The sequence below is a fragment of the Schistocerca piceifrons genome, chromosome 3 (assembly GCF_021461385.2).
Source record: "Schistocerca piceifrons isolate TAMUIC-IGC-003096 chromosome 3, iqSchPice1.1, whole genome shotgun sequence".
In the NCBI taxonomy this organism is placed as follows: Eukaryota; Metazoa; Arthropoda; class Insecta; order Orthoptera; family Acrididae; genus Schistocerca; species Schistocerca piceifrons.
Window position 1 is genome coordinate 632334079 of NC_060140.1, and position 16109 is coordinate 632350187.

At 40.4% G+C, this 16109-nt stretch overlaps 1 protein-coding gene across 1 annotated transcript in view; it reads right to left on the reverse strand.

The window, feature by feature from the left end:
• Positions 1 to 16109, reverse strand: part of LOC124788906 (glycine receptor subunit alpha-3-like) — a 723618-nt gene that overhangs the window by 457612 nt on the left and 249897 nt on the right. The window lies entirely within an intron of this gene.

The window sequence follows — 16109 nt, forward strand, 5'->3', positions numbered from 1 at the left end:
ATGAATTTGGGTGAGTGTGGTATTTTATGAGCTCCTGCAGAAAACAAGTGTGACGAGGCAGTCTGAAGTGGAAAATGAGTGGAAGTACAGGGTGAATTTAATTATAGTTAAACTTCCAACGCGCTATATAAATAACACCAATGGTCAGAATGACGTTAGATTGCAACGCAATTTTATCGGAGAGGGGCAGAAGAAAAAAAATAAACTGATGAATAGATGGCACTGTATGTGTTAGAACACGCAAATGAAATCACCTAGCACGCGCACGACCCATTGAAGTTGGTATAAACGCGCCCAGTACTCGGCATTTCCTCCTTTCGCGTCAGCGACGTTCGCCACACCTGTCTCAATGCAGGATCGCGCTCTACTTGTAAAGCTGTATTACAAGAATGATGACTGTGCACACTTCGCTCTGCAGAAGTTTCGGACACTGAAGGGTATGAAAAATTGCGTTGGTCCGATGACTGCCGTGGGTCTGGAGAAAAAGATTCGCAAACTCGAAAAGACGGTTTCTTTTGGCGTGCAACCTGGTAGAGGGGTGAAACCAATTGATTCGGCAGCGCGGAGTGGCCGTGCGGTTTATGGCGTCATGTCACGAACTGCGCGGCCCCTCCAGCCGGAGGTTCGAGTCCTCCCTCAGGCATTGGTGTCTGTGTTGTTCTTAGCGTAAGTTAGTTTAAGAAGTGTGCAAGTTTAGGGACCGATGACCTAAGCCGTTTGATCCCTTAGGAATTCACACACATTTGAATTTGACTTGATTCGACGCCAGTGGAAGCAGTGGCCACAGCAGTGAAGGTGGAGACGAGTGGTGGTGTGAAAAGTGTAGTGCATGGTGAATTGTCGGAACATTAGTCATACCCGTGAGCACGGTGCGTAAAATCAAACGAAACATCCTTCTTTGCTATCCATTCAAAATTACCCATGTGCACGAGTTCCTTCCTGTTGACCTACCAGCAAGAGAGACCTTTGCGCACATGGAAGTGGACCATGACCGGCCGTGGAAGATTTTGTGGACAGAGGAAGCCCACTTCCATCGGATAGGATATGTCGATACACAGAATTGTGAAATATGGACAACTGAAAATCCACACGCAAATCATCAGTACCACTTCATCCAGAAAAGATCACTGTGTGGTACGAGTTTACGGCATCATTTATCATAGGGCCATATGTTTTCGAAGAGACAGGTGCTTCCGGTTCTGTTACTTGTACCATCACTGGTAAGCGCTACGAGTGTCTTTTGCGCAACCACGTCATTCCAGCTCTCCAACAGCGTGGATGTGTCGATGGGATCATTTTTATGCAAGCTGGCGCACCCCCGCACATTGCAAATCCCGTTAGGCAGCTGCTGAAGCGCCATTTCGGAAATGCTAGAATAATTAGCCGCCATTTCCCTGCGGCCTGGCCGTCCGGATCATCTGATATTAATCCGTGAGGCTTCTGACTGTGGCACTGTCTGAAAGATGTGTTCAGCGTTCCGATAGCAAACTTAGCTGCATTGAAGGCACGCAACGCGCAACACATTCTGAACATGACCACGGAAGCACTTCGATCAGTTGTGCAACATGCTGTATCTCGATTTCAACTTGTTGCAGAAAACGGTGGACAGCATATTGAACATATTTTGAACCAGTCACACGGAAATTAATTATCCGATTTCATTTTGTTTGATGCTTGTTATGCTGTTTTTGGCCTCAGGACAACTACAAACTCATGTGAGTGATGCTTGTTTATGCGGTATTTGATCTCAGGACAATGAAAAACTGATTTTTCATATCCGATGTGATATGACCTTGCCGTGGTGGATGTGCATACGTAACTAACAGTGTCACATCTTTACACCCTTGGACACTGAGTAGTATAGTTTGTTTAACGCCAAACTTGCACCTTAGGCATTGTTGTATGATTCATTTGCCATTTGTAGTCGACCACCATTAAAATATGATGCTTATAGGGCCATCTATTGTTACGCTTTGAACTATTTATTTTTCGTCTGCCATACGTTTTACCCCTTCTCCGATAATATTCCGTTGCAATTTGACGTCATTCTGACCAGTGGTGTGATTTCTAGAGCGGTTTGAAAGTTTAAGTTTAATTATATCACCCTGTATATACCAAACATGTATGCGGGGAAAATCTCGATGCCTGCACCAATTGATTGACTCAGATGGAGGCAAATGAGAAATATTTATGGATGACGGTTATGTTTGTTAGTCCCTATTGTGACCAGTAGGTAATTTTCATCTATTGTGGAGTTTCTTTTGAGAATTGGTTCCTGAGGAATTCAAGCTGCTTTTATTTGAATGTTCGTCCAAGGTGTTTTAGTGAAATGTACAGACAAATAATGTAGTCTTAGGTACACGTAAAGGAAACTGAATGTACGAATGGGTTTACCTATATTAAAAAGTCAGGCTGACAAAATTTCTCTTGTGTCGTAGCAGCACGTCCTAGACTTAGGTTGAAATAATTTATTCGTGACCATGGGAAGCGTGTTACAACGCGATGGAAAAACTTTTATTTATACGTTCAGTTGTATTCATATCCACTAACCTCAGCGTGGGGATTTCGCATAAATTGGTGTCTCGGCGGTGGTTTGGTTCTTCTGTGTATATACAGTGATACACTGTTCATACATATTTATGAAACGATTTGCATCTCATCAAAGTGCCAGACATCTTCCTAATGCTACGATTCACTGTTTATTGACCCTGCTTATGCTACGTTCTTATGACTGGACTACTCTGAGGGGACCCTTGGAATTCAGATAGCAGTGCTCGTTGTGTTTTGTTTAGCACGGGCCTGTGACGTAGAGAGAGTGTATTCATTGGCGAAGCGTATTAGATATATCGGTATAGGATGTCTTAAACTGTATGCAAGACAGTGTCATGTCCATCACTGATAAACAATTGTTGGCACAACTCTTCAGCAAACTATCTCACTACAGAGTCATATATCTGAAGATAGCTTCTCTGATTTAAGCAAAAGCAGATCAAATTGATGTTTCGATGTATCTGCATTTAGTCAAATCATCATCAAACACAGCAACATGCTGCCATTTACCTAAATTCCTCGTAGTTCCATCAAATAAAAGAACTCATTTTCATTGATGTTGACACTCAGTTGGTGTCGCACGACCATAAAAGAGATATTATCTAGGTCTTTCATAGCGCTGCTCAGTGACCGTCCCAGTTCTTATTTGAGTAACGTTCCACTGATCTGAGCAGCTATTGGCGATGATATGCACGATCTTTCTTTCTCATGTGACTCTACCGGCAATGACACAGTACTGATTATCAGCCTGGGACCCTTACCATGTGGAACTGATAGAAGAGTGTGGGCAATCGAACAAATAACTACGCACCCTCCGACTCAGAGTTGCGATATTACAAGGTTTGTCTGGTTTTGTTGTCTAGGGGCTGGGATAAGTAGTTTCCGCATTACAGGCCAAATGCTGCTGAGTCTATAGTATACAATATGAATACGCACATGAATCGAATGGTCGAAAGTTCCTATCACTCGGCAATTGCGAATTAGTATAGAAATTTATAAATGAAAGATTGCAATAAAATAAAATCTGCAGGTACTATCATAATGACTTTAAATGATGAGTACGATAGTATAAGTACTCCTGAGAATGTGGCATATTTCTGCAAAACACTTATTGGTGTCGATGGTCCAGCAATTAAATAAAACATAAGTTGAATAAAAGGGAAACAATAGATTCCTAGAGCACGTAATTAGTTGTTAACAACACAGCTCGCGGGATATTCGCTTCTAAACGCACACTACGCCTTCACGGTAGAAGCCACGGAAATCTCACAAGTGCACAAGTCGACACTCCCAAGTATTTCTATCTGACGCGACCACGCGCAAACTGCTCCACAGTCCAAGTCCTTCCCGTGTCCCGTGCCATACAGTCCAGAACTTCCGCACTGCCAGAACTACCTCCTGTCCTCTCCGGAAACGATGCTACCATTGGCTAGAGCGCTCACGCATTGTCTACAAGCGAACCCACCCACACACACATTTAACCACATACGAAATAATGGATTTGCATTTAAATACTTGAAATTAAATAAATATTCCTACGGCTGCACCATAAACACGCTCCAACGCACATTATTAAATATATAAACAATTAAATATAAATGAAAAGAAATGATGCAAAAGGTAGGCCAGGGGCCAAATGTCTCTGTGCTTTCCAACACACAGTAAATATTTAACCAATTTCTTCATGAATAGTATATATCGGATATAAACAAAGACATAGATGAATCAATATATTTATAAGCATGCTGCTACCGTTTTTTAATGTAACTGTGGAGTAGTTATGGCGTGACGTGATCGATAGTAATCGTCCACTTTGATCTCCAATAAATCATATACTATTTAAGCTACATGCCTGTAATTTATACCAGTTTAGGTTTATACCAATAGCTTTCTAGAGACTCGGCGATCGACAAGATCGGATGAAGCATATATATTCTGGAAATTTGTTGCTGGGTATTACTTGTATAATTTACCTTTAGATACTAAATTTTAAACTAATAAATATATTGAAAATCTGATTACACCATCAGGATCGTCGTGCAACTAATAGTAATATAATACAGACTGTGAAATGTCTGCCATTATGGTTGACAATGTCCGCTATCTTTGGCACTCCGGGCATAGACATCTCCTTCGACACAAAGCGCCGTTCTCGTCACAGTGTCAACATGGAATTCCCAGCCATGCGGCCGATGGACCATGTGCTCCGGCCACCCCACTTGCTCAGCTAACGTTCGGCACCATGTGTTTGCTGCTGGGCCGCGGCTTTGACGAACGTCCTGTACGGCCACGCCAACTTAGAGTATTTTCTGGGCGCCACAATTCGCCCGTTACCACACAAGAGATAGAGAATGTCCAACAAAGAGCGGCACTTTTCGTCACCGCCCGGAACAGACAGCACCAGAGCGTTACAGAGATGCTCAGCAAACTCCAGTGTCAGATGATACGTGAGAAGCGAAATGCATCGTGGAGAAGTTTACATCTGAAATGTCGAAACAGCACTTTCCTTGAAGAGTCGGAATACATATTACGTCGTTCGTCATAAATCTCACTCAGTGACCACCACGGGAAAATTGGAGAAATTTGAGCTAATAGACAGGCGTACAGACAATCATTCTTCTCCTGCGCAATCCATGAGTGGAACAGTGTAGGCGGGATCAGGTGGTGATACACGCCGTTAGGTGTCCTGCGGAGTATGATTGAGGTGCAGACTGAGGTGGCAAAATGTCATGGCACAGCGATGTGCACATATACAGACGGCTGAAGTATGGCGTACATAAGGTATAAAAGTGTACTGCAACTACGGAACTGACATTTGTGCTCGTGTGATGCATATGAAAAGGTTCCGGTGTGAAAATGGCTGTAGGAGGGGAACTAACATACGTTGAAGGCAGAACGGTATTTGCAACTAGAAGCATTGGACATTCCATACCCAAAATCTTACGGAATTCAATATTCCGCGATCCACAGTGTCAAGACTGACCCGAGATTACCATATTTCAGACATTCACTCTCACCACAGACAACGCAGAGGACGATGACCTTTATTTAACGACCGAGACAGGTTAAATTTGGGTAGACAGTCAGTGCTAACAGGCAACCAACACTGCCTGAACAACCGTAGAAATCAATGTGGGACGAATGACGAATGTATCCGGTAGGAATGTACTGCGAAATCTGGCGTTAATGGGTTATGGGAACAGGCGGTCCACTCGTGTGCCTTTGTTAACAGCGTGATATCGCCTGCTGCGCCTCTCAAGGGCTCGTGTTCATATCAGCTGAACCCTAGAAGACTGGATAATCGTGGCCTGGTCAATTGAGTCCCAATTCCAGTTGGTCGAGCTGACGATAGTGGTGCAGACCCACGAATGTGTGGACCCAAACTGTCATGAAGGCACCGTGCAAACTTGTGGTGGCTCCATAGTGGTGTAGGCTTTGTTTACATGTACTGACCTGGGTCCTTGGAATATTCAGCTATTATTAGACCATTTTTAACCATTCATGGACGTCATGTTCCTAAACAACTATGTAATTTTTATGGACGATAATGTGCCATGTCAGTGGGCCATAATTGTTCGCGATTGTTTAGAAAAACGTTCTGGAGACTTCGGGCGAGTAATCTGGCCACCCAGATCGCCTGCCATGAATCCCTCGAACATTTGTAGGACGTAATCGAGAGGTCAGTTAGTGCACAAAATGCGGCACCGGCAACACATCCGCAATTATGGATGGCCATAGAGACAGCATGAATCTATATTTCTGCAGGCGACTTCGAAAGGCTTGTTGTGTCTATGCCACGTCAGTTGCTGGACTACGCTGGGCAAATCACGTCAGACACGACACTGGGAAGTATCCCATGAGTTGTATCACCTCAGCGTGATGGATTTAGAACTTTGTACACATTATATCAAAGTATATACAATACTCGCCCATTGTGGTTAACAATCCCTGGATTTAAGTCTAAACTGTGTCTGTATGATGAAACAAAAATTTAAATATTACCTAAACATAGGATGAACCTTAATATGTAGCTGGCAGCTGTGTATTATAATGTGGAAAACTGGACATTAATTTATTTCGTTTGCTACTGCGATGATGGATGCACTCTAAGCAGTGTTTTTACATATTCATATTCAAACGCACGTGCACTAATTTTCGTGAAGACCGATACAGTCAAATTAAATCCTATTCAGAAGTTACACGAGACAGTAACAAATAACCGAAACGGAAGAGTGAAAACGGAAATACATTCTTTTGGCACACCTGCTAGTGAGTGCAAACTGTTGCATTGGATGCAATTATTCATCATTAAAACTTGTTGGTACTCAAGACGGACCCACTTGGACGAACAGTCCCTAATAGGGACGTCTGTGTTAAGCCGAACAGGAAATAAGAGTCATCAACAAAATGACAATGTCTAGCGGTCCAGTAGAATCATTTGTGTGCGATCGAAATGGGCGGAGCGACTAGTTTATTCTAAGCAGGTTTGCAAGCGAAGATAGCATTCTGCTGCGACAGTATTGCAAGATTTCCTAAGCAAAATATATGCCGAACGGCGTAAGTATCACATAGACCTATGGGGCGTAAGGGCCGCAGACCTTCGAACTCAGTGTCAGCTGGACATTGTTTTTTTTTTAAATCAGGATGTACCTGTGAGCTCCGATGTTTGGATGCAGGTTTCTCTATACTGAGCCAGAGGCTCGCACACTATTACGTCACTTCAGACATCAATAAACTGAGGTGAAATATTCATATGCATATCTGCGAATGAAAGGCAGTTATTCAACCTGTGTACAATGATATTCGCAAATTTTTGCACCATATCCCCATGATAACAAACTGCCAGTTAATATTCTAGATTGGCATTACCAACATATACAATAGCTGTGTATACCCCCATGTAAACTGGGAAATCTAAAAGGGAGCTAGTTCTTCGGTAACGTCTTGGAGACCAAGTTATGGTTATTCCTCCTACCAATTAATTACGTCCTGTTTCTCAAAAACTAGGAACACTTTCTCACATGTGTACAAACATCTTCCAGTGGTTAGTACTGCTTCCAGGATACACACTTTGACGTGAACGGTGGCCTGTCAAACGAGACTGATATGTAACTGGTGGGAACATATTTATCACAGTTCGGTAGGGTAGGAAAACAATGCTGATGCGGGATGCAGTTTGACTCTGAATGCAGTCCTTGACCTTGACACATTACATAATCAGTGACTCTGAACTTGATCACTGACCTTGAATGAGTGATGTAATGACTGATTCTCAACCGCCTGTGATTGATCTTGAATGCATAACGTCATCATACCGCATCCCTCTCCTAAATCATGCCCCTTCCTCCTGTCCTTCCCCACTCTTCTCTCAACCAGCCACAAATATTAATTGCCAAACCGCAAGAAACAGTTACTCTTAGGTCTAAATGCGGCTATGTTACTGGAGATACAAAAACGGAATGTCATCACCTCACAAAGCACCATTTCAAAGAAGAAGAGGACAGTGCATCATTTTCTCCACAAGAAACATGTAGATGACATTATTGAGTACCAAATATAGCTTTCACTGTTCATCACCTAAGGATATGTACCACTAATCTACGAAAACTAACGTTAAAGGAAGGCAGTGACATTTATTTACCAATAGACAGTATGGCGTCAAATCTATCAAAAAGTAATGGATTGAAGTTCCTTTCTCTTTCCATAGTGAACTGCTACATAATAACAGCATCTGTGCCGGCAGCGGCGGCCGTGCGGTTCTGGCGCTGCAGTCCAGAACCACGGGGCTGCTACGCTCGCAGGTTCGAATCCTGCCTCGGGCATGGGTGTGTGTGATGTCCTTAGGTTAGTTAGGTTTAAGTAGTTCTAAGTTCTAGGGGACTTTTGACCTAAGATGTTGAGTCCCATAGTGCTCAGAGCCATTTGAACCATTTGAACAGCATCTGTAGCATTTCTTTCAGCCGACGTAACATATTTCTACTTTATCACGACTAAGTACACTATAACTGGTGCGTTTTGGAGAAGCCTAATGGAACGTGGCGCTTGAACTGCATATTTTCATAATAAGCATTTAAAACATCGAAATGATCCAAATACGATTTGTCAGCTTCGCTAACACTTCACTCAGCATGACAGCTGCTTTGTTTTCTTCCTGCAATAATAATGATGCACATGGCTCCAATTAATTACCATGTTTATAAACAATAAAAACATAAACTGCTCAAACCCGTCTCTCTGCCGTGTTGAGGTTTAAAACCAAAATCTAAGTCACATGATTTGGGATAGAAGCCGGGTTTCGATCATAAAGAACTATGTGAGGTGGAGTTAACAGTTACAGTTTTTCTTATTTAAAACTGAAGTCAAACTTTGCTTTTAACAATAAATCAAAGAGCCTTATTGCCATTATACATGGAGTAGTACAGCAAACCTAATTCCTCCAGAATTCCTAATATGAATGCGATAGTTGTCGTTTTTGCATGTGGCCAGGCGAGACGTTGTGACAGTTCTGTTTACAAGCAACACAGTTACGGTTCTTCTGAGAATACCTGTTTTTGTATCACTGTGAGATTTTTAGTTCACCACTTCCACTGAAGGAAGAGACAAAACTATGATTTCTCACCAATAAACGTGAAATGTTTTGTTACGTTTCTACAATAAATGAAATCCGCTTAAATCCATAATTTCAGGTTCTTATGCAAAGTCAGGAGCTCTATTTTACGACTCCTGATGAAACCAGTATAGATACCGAAACATCATATAAATTAGTAGAGAAAACTGCTCTAGTTAGTTAGATATTAACATTGAGACGTATTAAAATCTGTAAATTTTGATCGAGTTTCATTGCGAAAGTCCTACATAGACCTTAACATTTAACTCATGGGAATATCTCTGCAAGGATTATGAAATAAAACACTCATATAGTTGGAGTTTCGCAGTTTTGTGTAATATGAAGGCTGCGAAACATTGCTTCTCTGAGTATATATGCGGCTCATTACTTCTGTTTTTAGTACGAAGCACAAAATGTAAGCGAGACAAAATCCTACGAAGAAGGACTACATCCAGGATTTAAAATTAGTCAAGATGTACATTAACAAAAGACGTGCATATTTTAGACTATATCTGTACCGATATTAACTTTAATCTACCAGCCTTTTATTGGTTTGGAGCATTCATGACTACACTAGCTAAATTTAACTAAGAAAATTAAAAAGTGAGGTTCTACTTCGAAAGAAGATGCCGCTCCACAGTTACACTAAACACTTCTTGATTATCTCCTACTGGTAGCTTGATATTTACTTAATTACCCCTGTTTTTATTTAACAAAATAGTTTCTTCCGTCTGTAAATTACTATTTAACACATAGGTTTATAAAGAACTCTCTTATCTACCATGTAAGTGACAGGACTTTGTAATCCTTTTATCAAGATCTTCAGACAATTTCTAGAAAGGGTGATTTTTCATTTAAACTCTTGGAAATTCCCATGTGAACTCCATCCCGAACACAGTGCAAAAGGCCAAAATGTACTTGCAGATTACTTTGGATGCATTGTCTCGTGACCGTGTACATCAGAGTTCACCTACTTTTTGTTGGCTGCAAGAACAACCATGTAGGAGTACATGTATTGGCGAGTGTGAAGAGTTCCAAGGGTCTTAAGAAGGATGCTGCATAGGTTATGGTTATCTGCTTTACACGATTATCTTCCTGTTGAATTTTAGTGAGAAACACTTGATTCACTTTGAGTATCCCGCCTCAGAGAATAATTCATTATTAGGTAAACAGCCTCTCTTTAACAGGATCATTATCAGTTCCATAGAAATACACTAACTTTATTAGGCTGTGCAATAGGCTATATGGCATGATAGAAAGTGAAGATTCCTGCCTTTTCTGGTAATTTGTCAGGGACGAATGGTTTCTGGTGACTTAAATTTCACTCCTCCTGGGCTGATGCTAAAAGTCCAACAGATTCAATGGACAGCGATGAGCACAACAGAGAGACGAAAAAATGCTGTTGGTAAAAAAAGAAACACTTAATTTAGGAATATTCGCGTCATATAAAAACAGCGTTTATGCAATACTTATATCCCTTCACTGTGGAACTCAATTACTGTACCACATAACACAAATCTTTTAGAATCAACTTCATTTAATCCATCTTCTACTGCAGAGGAAATGCTGTATGAGGTCAAGAAGAAAAAATATTTCAGTCGTCTTAAAAATTAAGATGGTAACAGAGTTGTAATGCATCGAAATTTCGAAACTGATATTTTAAATTTCACACGGAAACAAATATAACGCATTAACTTCTCACTTGTCAGCAACAGGGGTTAAGGAAAAAAAAAAAACAGATAAAGTTTACAGAATGGCATCCAAATTCATTAATTTATTTCACAGAATCAAACAAAAAACTACAACTCAGCTGAAGGTGACTTGATTTCTGCAGTTGTAGGGGCCTTCACATTTGTATGTAATTCTATTTTCAAAACAATCACAAAATCACTGGCTATTAAACAAAACTATTTTTGTGTGGAAACTTCAATCGGTACATGGTGTATCTTCTCGCTGTGGAGTCTCAGTTCACGATGTAGCCTTTTTTACAATACTCGATGAGTAGAGGGCTGCTTGCGTCCTGCAAAGTTGAGACAACTAATTTTTCAGAGTGTTTCTCACATTAAAGACGGACATTTGTCTAAACCTGTGACGTCCATTTGGATAGATGAACTTTATCATTGGATATAATAGTCAATACACTTCTTATTCTCTATTCAAGCTACCGTACAAGAAACCTTAGAACGTTGTGAAATTTGCCGGAAGTGGCATTCCTGTTTTTTGTTGAGTTTCATAGGCAAATACGAAGTGTAAGCAACTGGATGAGGTATATGATCATAGTCGTTGTTTATTGCAACGACTGAGAGTTTAGAAGTAGTAGGTGTACCAGTCTGAATGAATATCAAAAATCTCTTGGTAGAAGCTTCAGACTGCTGGATTGATATTCAGCTACCCAACTACTTGGCACTGAAAAACACTTCGAGCAGGTCTTGACTATGTTTATATGCTAGTACGAAAGTATTTGGCCGGCCGAGGTGGCCGAGCGGTTCTAGGCGCTACAGTCTGGAACCGCGCTACAGCTATGGTCGCAGGTTCGAATCCTGCCTCGGGCATGGATATGTGTGATGTCCTTAGGTTAGTTAGGTTTAAGTAATTCTAAGTTGTAGGGGACTTATTACCTCAGAAGTTAAGTCCCATGGTGCTCAGAGCCATTTGAACCATTTTGAACAAAAGTCCTTCGTGGTGACAATCTGCTATTGACAGCGCCGTAGACAACTAAAGGTGAATATAAACTTTTAATTATACCTATAAAACCGATTCCTGTCGAATAAACATGTCAGGTACACTCAGACGATTCCTTTGATATAAACTCTTTCCCATACATACCGCTATCGTTATAAGTGGCAAGAGCCATAATATACAAAATCTTATGGCACATAAAACCAAGAAATAATGGATATAGATAGTTTCATTTCTTATAAAAGCACAACAAACATTCCACGCGTTTTGTTGGTCTATCTTTAGAAAAGTAATGCCGCCTGCTAAACTGATATTTTTTCTTCTACTCCTGTGGAAGTGATGGACTAAAAGAATCAAGTATTCAATGCTGAACTGTAATTATGTTGCTTGTAAACAGAATTGTAAGTACGTTCCCCCTAGCCACACGTAAAACAACAACCATCCCATTAAAATTTTTCTTTTATTGTTAAAATCAATACTTCCTTTCAGCTACAAAAGAGAAAGACTGTAACTGTCAACTCCACTTCCAACAGTGCGTAATAACAGGAATTGGGCTTAATGCCCCGAATCACGTGACGTAGATGTCGGTTTAAATGTAAATACGACACGTGCAGTCTATGTTATCTAAGGTCTATGAGCCTGTAGGCTGCTTTGTTTGCTTCTGTCAAAGATAATGGTGCATAAAGTTCCACCAAGGAGGTAAAAAAGCAGGGCAGTGGTCATTATGCCTCAAACCTGAAGCCGACCTCCACCATTTTATGTAACCCAAAAACATAACTTTCTCCTCATTTACACCTCCATGGTTCACCGTGGTAATCCCCTCTTTGACACTTCCATATCCGTTTTCGACCATTGGGAGCAACTACAGACTTTCGTAGTCGTATCCCACATAACATCTTGTAGTATTGATTACATGAAGATGTAATAGTTTCACAAAGCAATAACACTTCAATAAACGTTCACTTTGTTGACAAACACAAGGTAAGAGAACACGCCTTGCTTTTTTAATCATTATGAACCAACAAAGAACTCGTAGCAACATTTATTGCACACGTTAACATCGAAAATGTTGTGCCGACGAGCTAAGAACTGAATATGTAACGAATATGAAGCAGTACCAGTAGGCAAACAAGCACTGGTTTCGGAGTTCCAGCTGTATTTCCTATAGATAAACATACAGTAAAATTGTAATTACATGAATTACGAAAGCACCCTTTTCACATCGTAACTTTGTCTTTCTGATTATTCGAAAGATATTAAGAATAAAAACATGTTACATGGACGAGGCCAAATATGTCATAGTACTAGAGCAAATACGCAATCAAGAACTGAAAAACGTTCGAAATGGCCTTTGTGATACTATATTATTAATGTAAACACTGCAACGTTTATTATTTAGAAGAGCTGTTGCGTGCCCATGACAGAAAAAGTGAACAAGAAGCAATTGTAAACAGCAGTCTGCTAATGTTCTGAGCAGTTTAAGTCGGCGGCAGACCCCTCACACTTTGACTTCAAAACACCGTGCAGCGTTAAGTCCATACCGCGATCTTCCTTCTTTTTCATCTCGACAGATTCAACACACAGAAAAATTTGATATCTGATTACTAACAAAAATTTGATCTTTCCTCTATTATCAAGCAACATTTTAAATTAACCAAAATATATAAAAATTTCATCAAGAACCGTTCACAACACACATGACACAACTGTTGTAATTAGCAGATTAACGTGTAAATGGCGTCGACAACGTCTGTGCTCCTTTTAAAAGTAAGTTACTTCCTTTTTGGCACTACTGATTTAATTTAAACGTTAAGGAACACTTGCTGATAGCAATTGTTTGACTTTTGTGCCGCTTTTCAAAGAAAACAAAAATTGTCTACATTGTTCATCAATACACAATTATATACCTTCTATAACAGTACTAATCGCACTCGGTTTTTTCTGAGTCATCAGTCTTCTAACTGGTTTCATGTGGCGACCACGAATCGCTCCTCTGTCCTAAGCTTTTCATCTCAGGGTAGCACTTACAACCTACATCCCCCGTCTTCCTCAGCAGCGTTTACCCACTACACATCTCTTTAGTGTCAAGGGAGCTAATCCATGATCTCTTAACAGATGTCCTATCACCCTGCCCCTTCTTCTTTTCAGTGTTTTCCACATATTCCTTTCCTTGCCGATTCTTCAGAGAACCTCCTCATTTTTTCTCTTGCCAGTCCACCTGATTTTCAACATTCTTCTGTATCATCACGTACAAAATGCTTCGATTCTGTTCCGAACCTGTTCTCCCACAGTCCAAGTCTCATTACCATACCATTTGCCCCGAAAGTAGATTCTCAGACATTTCATCTTCAAATTAAGGCTTGTGTTTAATATTAGTAGACTTCCTTTGGTCAAGAATGCCCTCTTTGCCAGTGCTATTCTGCTTTTTATGTCTTCCTTGCTCTGTCCATCACGAGTTACTGTGCTAGTTAGGTACCAGACTTCCTAACTTCACGAGTAGATTACATTAGATTAGGTTAGATTAGTACTTGATCCATAGATCATGAATACGACACTTCGTAATGATGTGGAACGTGTCAGGTTAATAAAAGGTGTCTATACAAGATATTACATTACACAAAATATTGTATGACACTTAATATTTTTTTGTGGAGGGTGGGGAAATTACCCACATACTATATGCAAAAATTCGTCTAACGAGCAGAAGATGTTGCCGTTAATACATTCTTTTCATTTCCTTTTAAATGCTGTATGGCTATCTGTCAGACTTTTGACCCTATTAGGTAAGTGACCACATACTTTTGTGGCAGCATAATTTATCCCCTTCTGAGCCAAAGTTAGATTTAACCTTGAGTAGTGAAGATCATCCTTTCTCCTAGTGCTGTAGCCATGTACACTGTTTTTACTTTTGAATTCGTTCGGACTGTTAATAACAAATTTCATAAGTAGATATACATATATTGTTTGGCTACAGTGAAGATCCCTAGATCTTTAAATATGTGTCTGCAGGGTGAGCTCCAGCAATTATTCTGATTAGACGCTTTTGTGCAATGAACACTCGTTTACTCAATGATGAGTTACTCCAGAATATGATGCCATACGAAAGCAGAGAATTAAAACAGGCTTGGTAAACTAATTTACTGAGATGTATGTCACCAAAATTTGCGAAGACCCTAATAGCATAAGTAGCTGAACTCAAATGTTTCAGCAGATCTTCAGTGTGTTTTACAAGTTCAACCCCTCATCAATGCATATACCTAGAAATTTCGAATATTCTACCTCAGCTACCGATATATGATCGAAGTCTATATTTATTAATGGTGTCATTCCATTTACCGTGTGGAACTGTATATACTGTGTTTTGTGAAAGTTTATGAGAGCCCATTTGTAGAGAACCACTTAATGATTTTCAGAAAAACATCGTTTCTAATTTCATCAGTTAATTCTTGTCTGTTGCGTGAGATAGCTATGCTTGTATCAAGGGCAAAAAGTACCAGCTTTGCATCTTCGTGACTATAGAATGGCAACTCATTAATATATATTAAGAACATCAGAGGACCCAAGACCGAACCTTGTGGGAGCCCAGTCTTGATTGTTCCCCAGTTTTAGAAATCACCATTTTCTTTGCATATTATGTGAACTGCCTATTTCAACTTTCTGCACCCTTCCAGTTATAGTGAAAGAATATGTAGCATTTTCCGTTGAAAACCCTTTCTGGAATACAAACTGACATTTTGTTAAAACTTTATTATTACAAAGGTGTGAAGCTACTGTACAATACATTACTATTTCAAGAATTTTGGATAAGTCAGTCAGAAGAGAGACTGGGCGGTAGCTGTTGACATCAGACGTATCTTCTTTTTTATGCAGTGGTTTAACAATGGCATACTTCATTCTATCTGGGAAAATACCCTGCTTCAAGAGCTATTACATATGTGGCTAAGAATCCCACTTATCTGTTGGGGCCGGCCGGTGTGGCCGTGAGGTCTAGGCGCTTCAGTCTGGAACCGCGTGACCGCTACGGTCGCAGGTTCGGATCCTGCCTCGGACATGGATGTGTGTTATGTCCTTAGGTTACTTAGGTTTAAGTAGTTCTAAGTTCTAGGGGACTGATGACCACAGATGTTAAGTCCCATACTGCTCAGAGCCATTTCAACCATTTTATCTCTTGGGAACAAGCTTTTATTATCCTGCTGGAAATGCCATCAGTTTCATGTGAGCTTTTATTCTTGAGAGAATTTATTATCTTCCTAATTTAAGAAGGAGAGGTAGG